Source organism: Nicotiana sylvestris, chromosome 5 (assembly GCF_000393655.2).
Source record: "Nicotiana sylvestris chromosome 5, ASM39365v2, whole genome shotgun sequence".
NCBI classification, from domain to species: Eukaryota; Viridiplantae; Streptophyta; class Magnoliopsida; order Solanales; family Solanaceae; genus Nicotiana; species Nicotiana sylvestris.
This window is the reverse complement of record NC_091061.1, coordinates 54,892,993-54,901,672: the sequence shown is the minus strand read 5'-3', so window position 1 is coordinate 54,901,672 and position 8,680 is coordinate 54,892,993.

Genomic DNA, 8,680 nt, shown 5'->3' with positions numbered 1-8,680 from the left:
TCTAAGCAAGTATGTATGATCCTTGAATTCTATAGAAGCTCATATTGATGGTATGATGTCCATAATGTTAATCGAAGGTGCAACAACCTTAAGTCACTCCAAAAGGTTTAGAACGTGATTCCATGAGTCTAGCATGCATTATATATAGCATCTATTTTACTCTACCGAGCCACGCTATAGTAGGTCGGGTACGACACCTATTGTACAACCACTGATCAGTTGGATTTAGCGAGCTCCATATGGCCGGGTACGATTCTACCGAGCCTTATGATGGCCGAGTATGTTTTTACAGAGTCCTCTTTGAGGCCGGGTACGATGTGATGATGATGATGATGCCTACATAGGCGTATGTTTTTAAAAGTTTATGTATATATATGTATTATGCATTTCATTTCAGTAGCCCCCAGAGGCATGCAGATGTTACAAATTGTATCTCCTCTATCTCTCTTTATATTACTTTTCTTGTTTAAGCTTTCCTGCCTTACATACTCGGTACTTTATTTGTACTGACGTCCTTTTTGCCTGGGGACGCTGCGTTTCATGCCCGCAAGTCCCAATTAATAGGTTGACATTCCTCTGAGTAGGCTATCAGCTCAGTGGAGGTGTTGGTGCACTCCATTTGCTCCGGAGTTGCCTATTTGGTCAGTATGCTTTGGATATGTATTGATTGGTATGGCGGGGCCCTGTTCCGATCCTTTATAATTTTATGTACTCTTAGAGGCTTGTAGACAGATGTCAGGTTTATGGATACTTGTATGTCCTTGTTGGCCTATGTGTTGAGTTTACAAATGGTCATGTCAGCCTTATAGGCCCGTATGTCACATGTATAAGTTTGTATATCATGTTGGGTCGTCATATGTTGAGTATTCCCTTATGTTTTATTCTTGTTATCTCATGACGGGTTTCTGGCTCATTTACTCAAGTTAGTTAATAAGAAAGATATGTTATGTTGGTACTTGGTTGAGTAAGGCACCGGGTGCCCATCACGGCCCTTCAGTTTGGGTCGTGATAGAAGTGGTATCAGAGCCAGGTTCTGTCCTAGGGAGTCTACAAGTCGTGTCTAGTAGAGTCTTGTTTATGGGTGTATTGTGCACCACACTTATAAGCATGAGGCTACAGGGCATTTAGGACTGTCACTCTTTCGTCTTGCTCTAGATCGTATTGTAGATCTCAATTATAAGAATTCAAATTTCTAAATTCTATTATATTCGTAATACAACGATACCTCATCCAAATAAACAGTTGGTATGAGATTGAATGTGGTTGTGGAAGAATTGAGTCAGAGGAACCCGATTTTGCATCATGCTTATGATAAGCAAATGTGGGGTCTTCAGCAGATCATGTGTGTTCTAAGATGTGTAAGTTTCTTGATAAGGAGCCCTAAGGAAATGTGGGGTCTTCAGCAAATCATGTGTGTTCTAAGATGTGTAAGCTTCTTGATAAGGAGCCCTAAGGAAATGTGGGGTCTTCAGCAGATCATGTGTGTTCTAAGATGTGTAAGCTTCTTGATAAGGAGCCCTAAGGAAAGAATATCTATCCACTCGTATGGTAAAAAGGAATAAGTGAATCAGAAAGTAGACACAAGTTTCAGCAAGTAAAACAAGCAAGATGACGAAGGGTATGAGGTACCTAGTTAATGAAGATTATCAGTATTTACAATTCAGGTAGAGAAATGTAAGTATTGGTGTTACCTTCAATGTTAACGGTGATATATACAATTGACCACACCCATCTCAGTTGTGCCCTATGGGAGCTAACAAATATAGTTTAAAAGAAGAAAGTGATATCAAGATTCAATTCGGGTTAGAGTAACCAAAAATTATGGATGGATTGTTATCATTAACTAATGTATCTGAATGATAGTGCAAATGTGGTAATAGATGTCCTTGTGAGACACCTAGATGGTGAACTTTAGAATAGTACAATCAGATATGAATACTGGAATATTCAGAAATTTCAGAAGATAGGCAGTGGGATCCTAGAAGGGACAAATATTTACCTTAGTATGTCTCTAGCCCCGAGTAAAAAAAGGGAGAACGTTAGGCATTCCGAAGATCCAGTGAGATGAAGCAAGGGGAGCTAAAAGGGAAAGAATATTTTATCAGAGTTTTCAGAATAAAGTGATAGATAAAGATATTATCCGGAGAATAAGAAGAGAGTAAATGAAGCATCCTGAGTAAGATGTAATATATGGGTGATAACATTAAATCAAAATATGACACGATGACAGAGTCTATAGTCAAGTGAAGGAAAAATACAAGAGGTGACGGCCTTGAGGCAATAAAAAAGTATAAGCCATAAAGTCATATCCTTATTTCGAGAAATAAGTTGGTGTCTTCAACGTGATTACCAGGAGGAAAGGTTAGACCTCAGAGTAATAAAAATCAGTATGGGTTGGTGAACAAGATAAACTGAACATGAATTAGGGACTGAAGGATTTTATAATGGTTGATATCATGAGAATTTCAGAGATAACATTCCGACAATAATAGAATGGACAAAAAAAATAATAACCTTTAAGGTTCATTCAGGAAGATGCTTCCCTAAAGCAAGCACGTGGAGCAGAGTTAAGCTTAAGGGAGTAAGTGTTCCAGTTACACTAAGTGTCACCCTTGTGCTTAATAAATTCAATTATCCCCGGTATAGAGAGGTTACCGCAAGGCGAGTAAGATGTTAGTGAAGATGTGAAAAAAATGGCAAGATGAAGAGGTAACTATGGAATAGTAAAGGAGGAATGTCGTAAAAGGGTAAAAGGAATGAGATAGCATCTAGTCAGATCCTATAGATATGATATGACTCCAGAACATTATGCAAGCATGACACCGAAGAGAAGCAGTAAGGGTTGCGCACCCGATGATATTGATAAATAAGTGCAAATAAACACTTGATACATAAGGAGCCAATACGAGAGGTAACTTAAGACAAAGTAAATAACTAAAGAGAGATTACACAGAATATAGATATGGGAATGGACCAACGAGTAGTTTGTAGTTGATTCAAGAAGAGCCAAGTTATGGCTATATAAGAGGTTATAAGCAAATCAGCAGATCATGCAAGATAAACGTAGTGAATCCTAATCTAGTAAATTCAGTCTCACAGATATGATGTCATAACCTTGAGAAATATTCAGATAGGAGTTGGGTTACTAAAGGTACCATATAAGTGTTACGGAAATAATGGAGAGTTCCACTAAGGAGACAATCAAAAATCTGAGTTTAGAAGTAACCCTACGAGCATAAGGGCACGAAGGTATGTAACTAATAATGTTTGTAGGCGAGTAAGAACATCGAAAAATCCTTCGGGTATACAGTATAACAAGATCATAACTTTACAAGATCCAGAAGGTCTCCTTAAGTACTACAAAGAAAGACTAGCTGAGGAAATAAGGAAGAAGGCTTCAACTTAAGCATAACGATATAAAGAAGAAAAGGTCTTGTAACAACAGTCTCACTACAATATGGTATACACTCCATAAGAAAGTGGCACCTATCGTGACTAATGAACGGGAAGTCAAAAGTGATATTTGAGATCATATGAGTTATAGGAAATTCAAGTATTGGTGGGCAATAAGATAAGCCAAGTATTTATGCAACAAGTAGCATAACGACCAGGAAAAGTGATTGCTTACATTTAAAGAACGCTGAGAAGGCACGAAAGGCATTATTCAATCAATGATCCAGAGTTAATTACGTTGTGAATGCACTTAAGACTTCAGAGTTATATCCATGCAACATATATGTTGACATTCATACAGCTATAGGAGACTTTGGTATAAGTTAAAAGAAAAAATTAAGTCCACGCCACCTATAAAAGCTTGAATTGTTATAAGATTATATCATGGATACTACATAGAGTCCATGAAAGGCTAATGTAATAGCTAATACCCTAAGCTGGAGATTGGAAGATAGCCTAAGCTTAATTAAAGGTTGAGAAGCAAGAGGAAGCTCGAAAGTTACATCATGAGTCCATTTGTTAGACCCAGATGATTATAGAAATCATGACTCAAACCATATCAGGAGCACTTTTAATAGCAGAGGTATGAGAGATATAGTACAATAATCATATTCTATAAAATCTCTACGATAAAGCAATTAATAGAGTACCAGCCTCATAAGACGTTAATACAAAGCTCCCACCAGATTGTGTATGCACTAGGGTTGCAAGTATTATAGTAGAGCTTTAAGGTATGGATGTGAATTCCATCAATGTAGAAGGGAGGTTATGAAATCGATAGAAGATACGGTGCGAGATTTAAAGGTAAGTATGGTAAATGTGAGTGAGAAGGTGACAATAATAGTCAAGGTCTAATGATTAAACCCGTCAAAACAAGAGAGTTGATGCTTTCCATGAGCTATAGAAAGCTCGGTACACTCTGAATGAACTCAGAGGAGTCTAAGAACAGGAGCAATTAGAAGAGATGGAATACTGCCCTGGTAGTAGAATAAGAGTGTAATTGTGATAGTTAAGAGAATGACGTTTGGGCCTTCGATTGAGTAATGATTTAAAGAAAAGGGATTTCATAGATGGCACGGTATTAGAATGCCCCCGTAAGATGAATACGTTGGGATGTTATGAAAATGTAGTTATTAAAGTATAGTATCGTCCATAGGTGCATCAAGAAAATCACTTCAGATGTTCCCCGATGAGACGTGAGCCTTAGTGACAATGTATTACATCCAAGGCGATGGTTGGAGTTAGTGAAAGACTATGCTGTTTATATTTTATATCATCCAGGGAAGGCGAATGTAGTAGTCAACAACCTCAATCGTAGATCTATATATAGCCTATCATATTTACAGGCATAGAAGAGTGAGATAGCTTGTGAGATTCATCTGCTATCTAATCTTGGAATTCGATTACTAGATGCAGGTGGTACCAGAGTTACTACTTAGGACATGGAAGCCTCCTCTTTAGTAACTGAAGTGAAGGAATTCCAGTATGAAGATCATGTGCTAGATCATTATAGAGATACAACCCATCAAAAGGAGAAGACACTATTTGAGATTACAGGAGATGGATTCCTCAGATATCGAGGTCGATTATATGTTCCTAATGTGGCAGGGTGAGATGGAGTCCTCAAATATTAAGGTCGATTATATGTTCCTAATGTGGCAGGGTTGCGTCGGCAGGTTATGGGACAAGCAATGAGAAAGTAACCTAGAGTTGTGTAGCACACCTCGGTAACAATACCAAGGCTATAAAATGAAATATAGCAATAGTCATACATTCAGCAAAGTACCAAGCGAAGAGATTAAGTATACCTATATATGCCCAGAGGGACATCATGTCATAGTTCTATAAATGTATTCACAAAGTGAAGCTAAGAGATTGGCAAAAAGCTGGAAGAAAAAAAGGAGAGAAGAGTCGTGCATAAAAGGACATAGTCATATAGGGTACATCATAGAAGGTAATCGAAGTTACGAGATTAGAATAACTCCGGTCATAATTCGCGAGGTGAGAATAGGCCTAAAGGGGGGAATGCCCTGGTTTTTAAATTTATTCACAGAACAATTACATAGATGACAAAGGACAATATTAAACTATTCATAAGAGCCATATGGTATGAGAATGAGAAGCGCATCAGTCAACATTCGAGGATGAATGTTCCAAAGGGGGGAATAATGTTACAACCCATGTTTTTGTACCTGAAAGTACGTCGTGAGTCAATTGATGTAAGCTCAAAAAGGATGAAATCCTTCTACAAGGACAAAAAAGGTTTGCCGAAGTGTTAAGCAAGTAAAAATGAATATGAGACTTGTTAATCATGATTTAAATGAGTTTAAAACCATTATATGACTATATATGATGTTTATATATGAAGTATAAAGTTTGAGAAAAAAACGGATTTAAGTTGCGGAAAAACTGACTAAGGATTTGCCTTGTAATGAAGCTTTTTGAGTAATAAATTTTGTGTGTTATATGAGGTCTTTTTGGGAAATATTATATACCAAATTGAAGGTCTTGGAATGTAGTTTCCAACACTCTTAACCATTTGCTCATATGAAACAGATAAAAAGTTATAAGCGTTGGAAGATGAGCCAATTATAGGGTGTCAAGTAGCACCTTTTGACTTTTCAACAAAATGGAGATTATCTCATTTATCTCGTCTCTTTCTGCATATTTCCAGAGAGCACGACCAAATAAGACTCCTAATATCACCCTTAAGCTCTCTACAAGGGTTCAAACAATACCATCGCGGGCACGAAATCAAGACGCAATAACACTAGAACGATCCCCACAGCGTAAGTATTGCTATATTGCCTCACTTTTTCTTTGTAGTTTGAGTTTTGGAAGGTATTTTGAAGTTAATAAAAATGCCTAATTTCTGGTTTCAAGATCTTAAACATCAAGGAAGATTGATTAATTTATTTCATAATAGTTAGAACTCACGAGGCGGTGATCGGAAGCCGTGAGTTCGAGTTATTTGATTTGTAATGGACTGTTTTGTGGGCTGTTTCATGTAGCTTTTGGGCTGTATATTTTTCTGTTATTTAATGGAGTTTTTGGAAGATAAATTGTGCGGAGAAACACCACCTAACGGCGAAATGATGGATTAGTCATTCTTTGTAATATTTTCGGGGCGTTGGACACTACTATAGTCTTAATTTTTGGTATGAATTGATTGGGGTATGTTGGGTTGTTGTAATCTAAATATAACATGGATTTCGACTTGTATCTATTGTAGCAGATAATTATATTGTGTTCCAATAGGCGCTTACGGTTATCTTGGCATTGGTTAAGTTAAATGGATGAACTACACATGAACTAGTGTATAAAATTGCTAATTAAGAATAATTGGAGTTGTGGATCATTTTCTTTGTTATGGATATATGGTATAAGACTGAAATTATTGATGAATGACTTCATTATCATGTTAATGATACTATTAAGTTAAAATAAAAAGTCTATAAGGGATGATATGGGGTATACGAATTTCAATTGGAGCTTATCGCTCGTCGTAAAATAGTTATGACTTGTTGTTGTTTTATGGTGTCTTGTTATTGATAATTATGTGTTGCTGGATTTCTTTGGTAATTGTTGTTGGTATATGGTATTGGAGGAGGCTCTTGTTTTAGGGGAGATGCTGCCCGAATTTATATAAACGAACTACAAGTTTAAGTTGCAGACTTAGCCTTTATTCAACACTGATTTTGAATCTCCTTATGCAATGGTAGATTGAGTTGAGTTGTTTGAAGAGTAGCTTGGGAGGTATTAAGGACTCACCATGGTTAAGGTATGTTAAGGCACTTCCCTCTTTCTTTTGGGATGATCTAAAGTGAAATGAATACTCTATTTCATAACGGATCTACTCCTAGAAACTAAGGTTTCCCATATTGTTCTTTCCTTATAAAGTTATTCTAAGCAAGTATGTATGATCCTTGAATCCTATAGAAGCTCATATTGATGGTATGATGTCCATAATGTTAATCGAAGGTGCAACAACCTTAAGTCACTCCAAAAGGTTTAGAACGTGATTTCATGAGTCTAGCATGCATTATATATAGCATCTATTTTACTCTACCAAGCCGCGCTATAGTAGGCCTGGTACGACACCTATTGTGCAACCACTGATCAGTTGGATTTATCGAGCTCCATATGGCCAGGTATGATTCTACTGAGCCTTATGATGGCCTGGTATGTTTTTACCGAGTCCTCTTTGAGGTCGGGTACGATGTGATGATGATGATGATGCCTACAGAGGCGTATGTTTTTAAAAGTTTATGTATATATATGTATTATGCATTTCATTTCAGTAGCCCCCAGAGGCACGCAGATGTTACAGGTTGTATCTCCTCTATCTCTCTTTATATTACTGTTCTTGTTTATGTTTTCCTGCCTTACATACTCGGTACTTTATTTGTACTGACGTCCCTTTTGCCTGGGGACGCTGCATTTCATGCCCGCAGGTCCCAATTGATAGGTTGACATTCCTCCGATTAGGCTATCAGCTCAATGGAGGTGTTGGTGCACTCCACTTGCTCCGGAGTTGCCTATTTGGTCAGTATGCTTTGGATATGTATTGATTGGTATGGCGGGGCCCTGTTCCGACCCTTTATGATTTTATGTACTCTTAGAGGCTTGTAGACAGATGTCAGGTTTATGGATACTTGTGTGTCCTTGTTGGCCTATGTGTTGAGTTTACAAATGGTCATGTCGGCCTTATAGGCCCGTATGTCACATGTATAAGTTTGTATATCATGTTGGGCCGTCATATGTTGAGTATTCCCTTACATTTTATTCTTGTTATCTCATGACGGGTTTCTGGCTCATTTACTCAAGATAGTATAATAAGAAAGATATGTTATGTTGGTACTCGGTTGAGTAAGGCATCGGGTACCCGTCACGGCCCTTCAGTTTGGGTCGTGACAATACCGTCCTGTAGTCCCAATTACATCCATCCAGTGGATCTCCCGGGATACCGTCCCATAGTCCAACTATCAGTGCGCGGGGATCTACCGGAATCCTGATCCGTAGTCCCAAATATAAATACCTAGTACTGGGAGAATCTACTGGGTGCAGTCACGTAGTTCCATATGACTATGCAGGAGGGATCTACCGGAATCCCACATCCGTAGTCCCAAATAAACAGATAAGGGGGAGCTACCGGAATCCCACATCCGTAGTCCCAAATAAACAGACAAGTGGGAACTACCGGAATCCCACATCCGTAGTCCCAAAT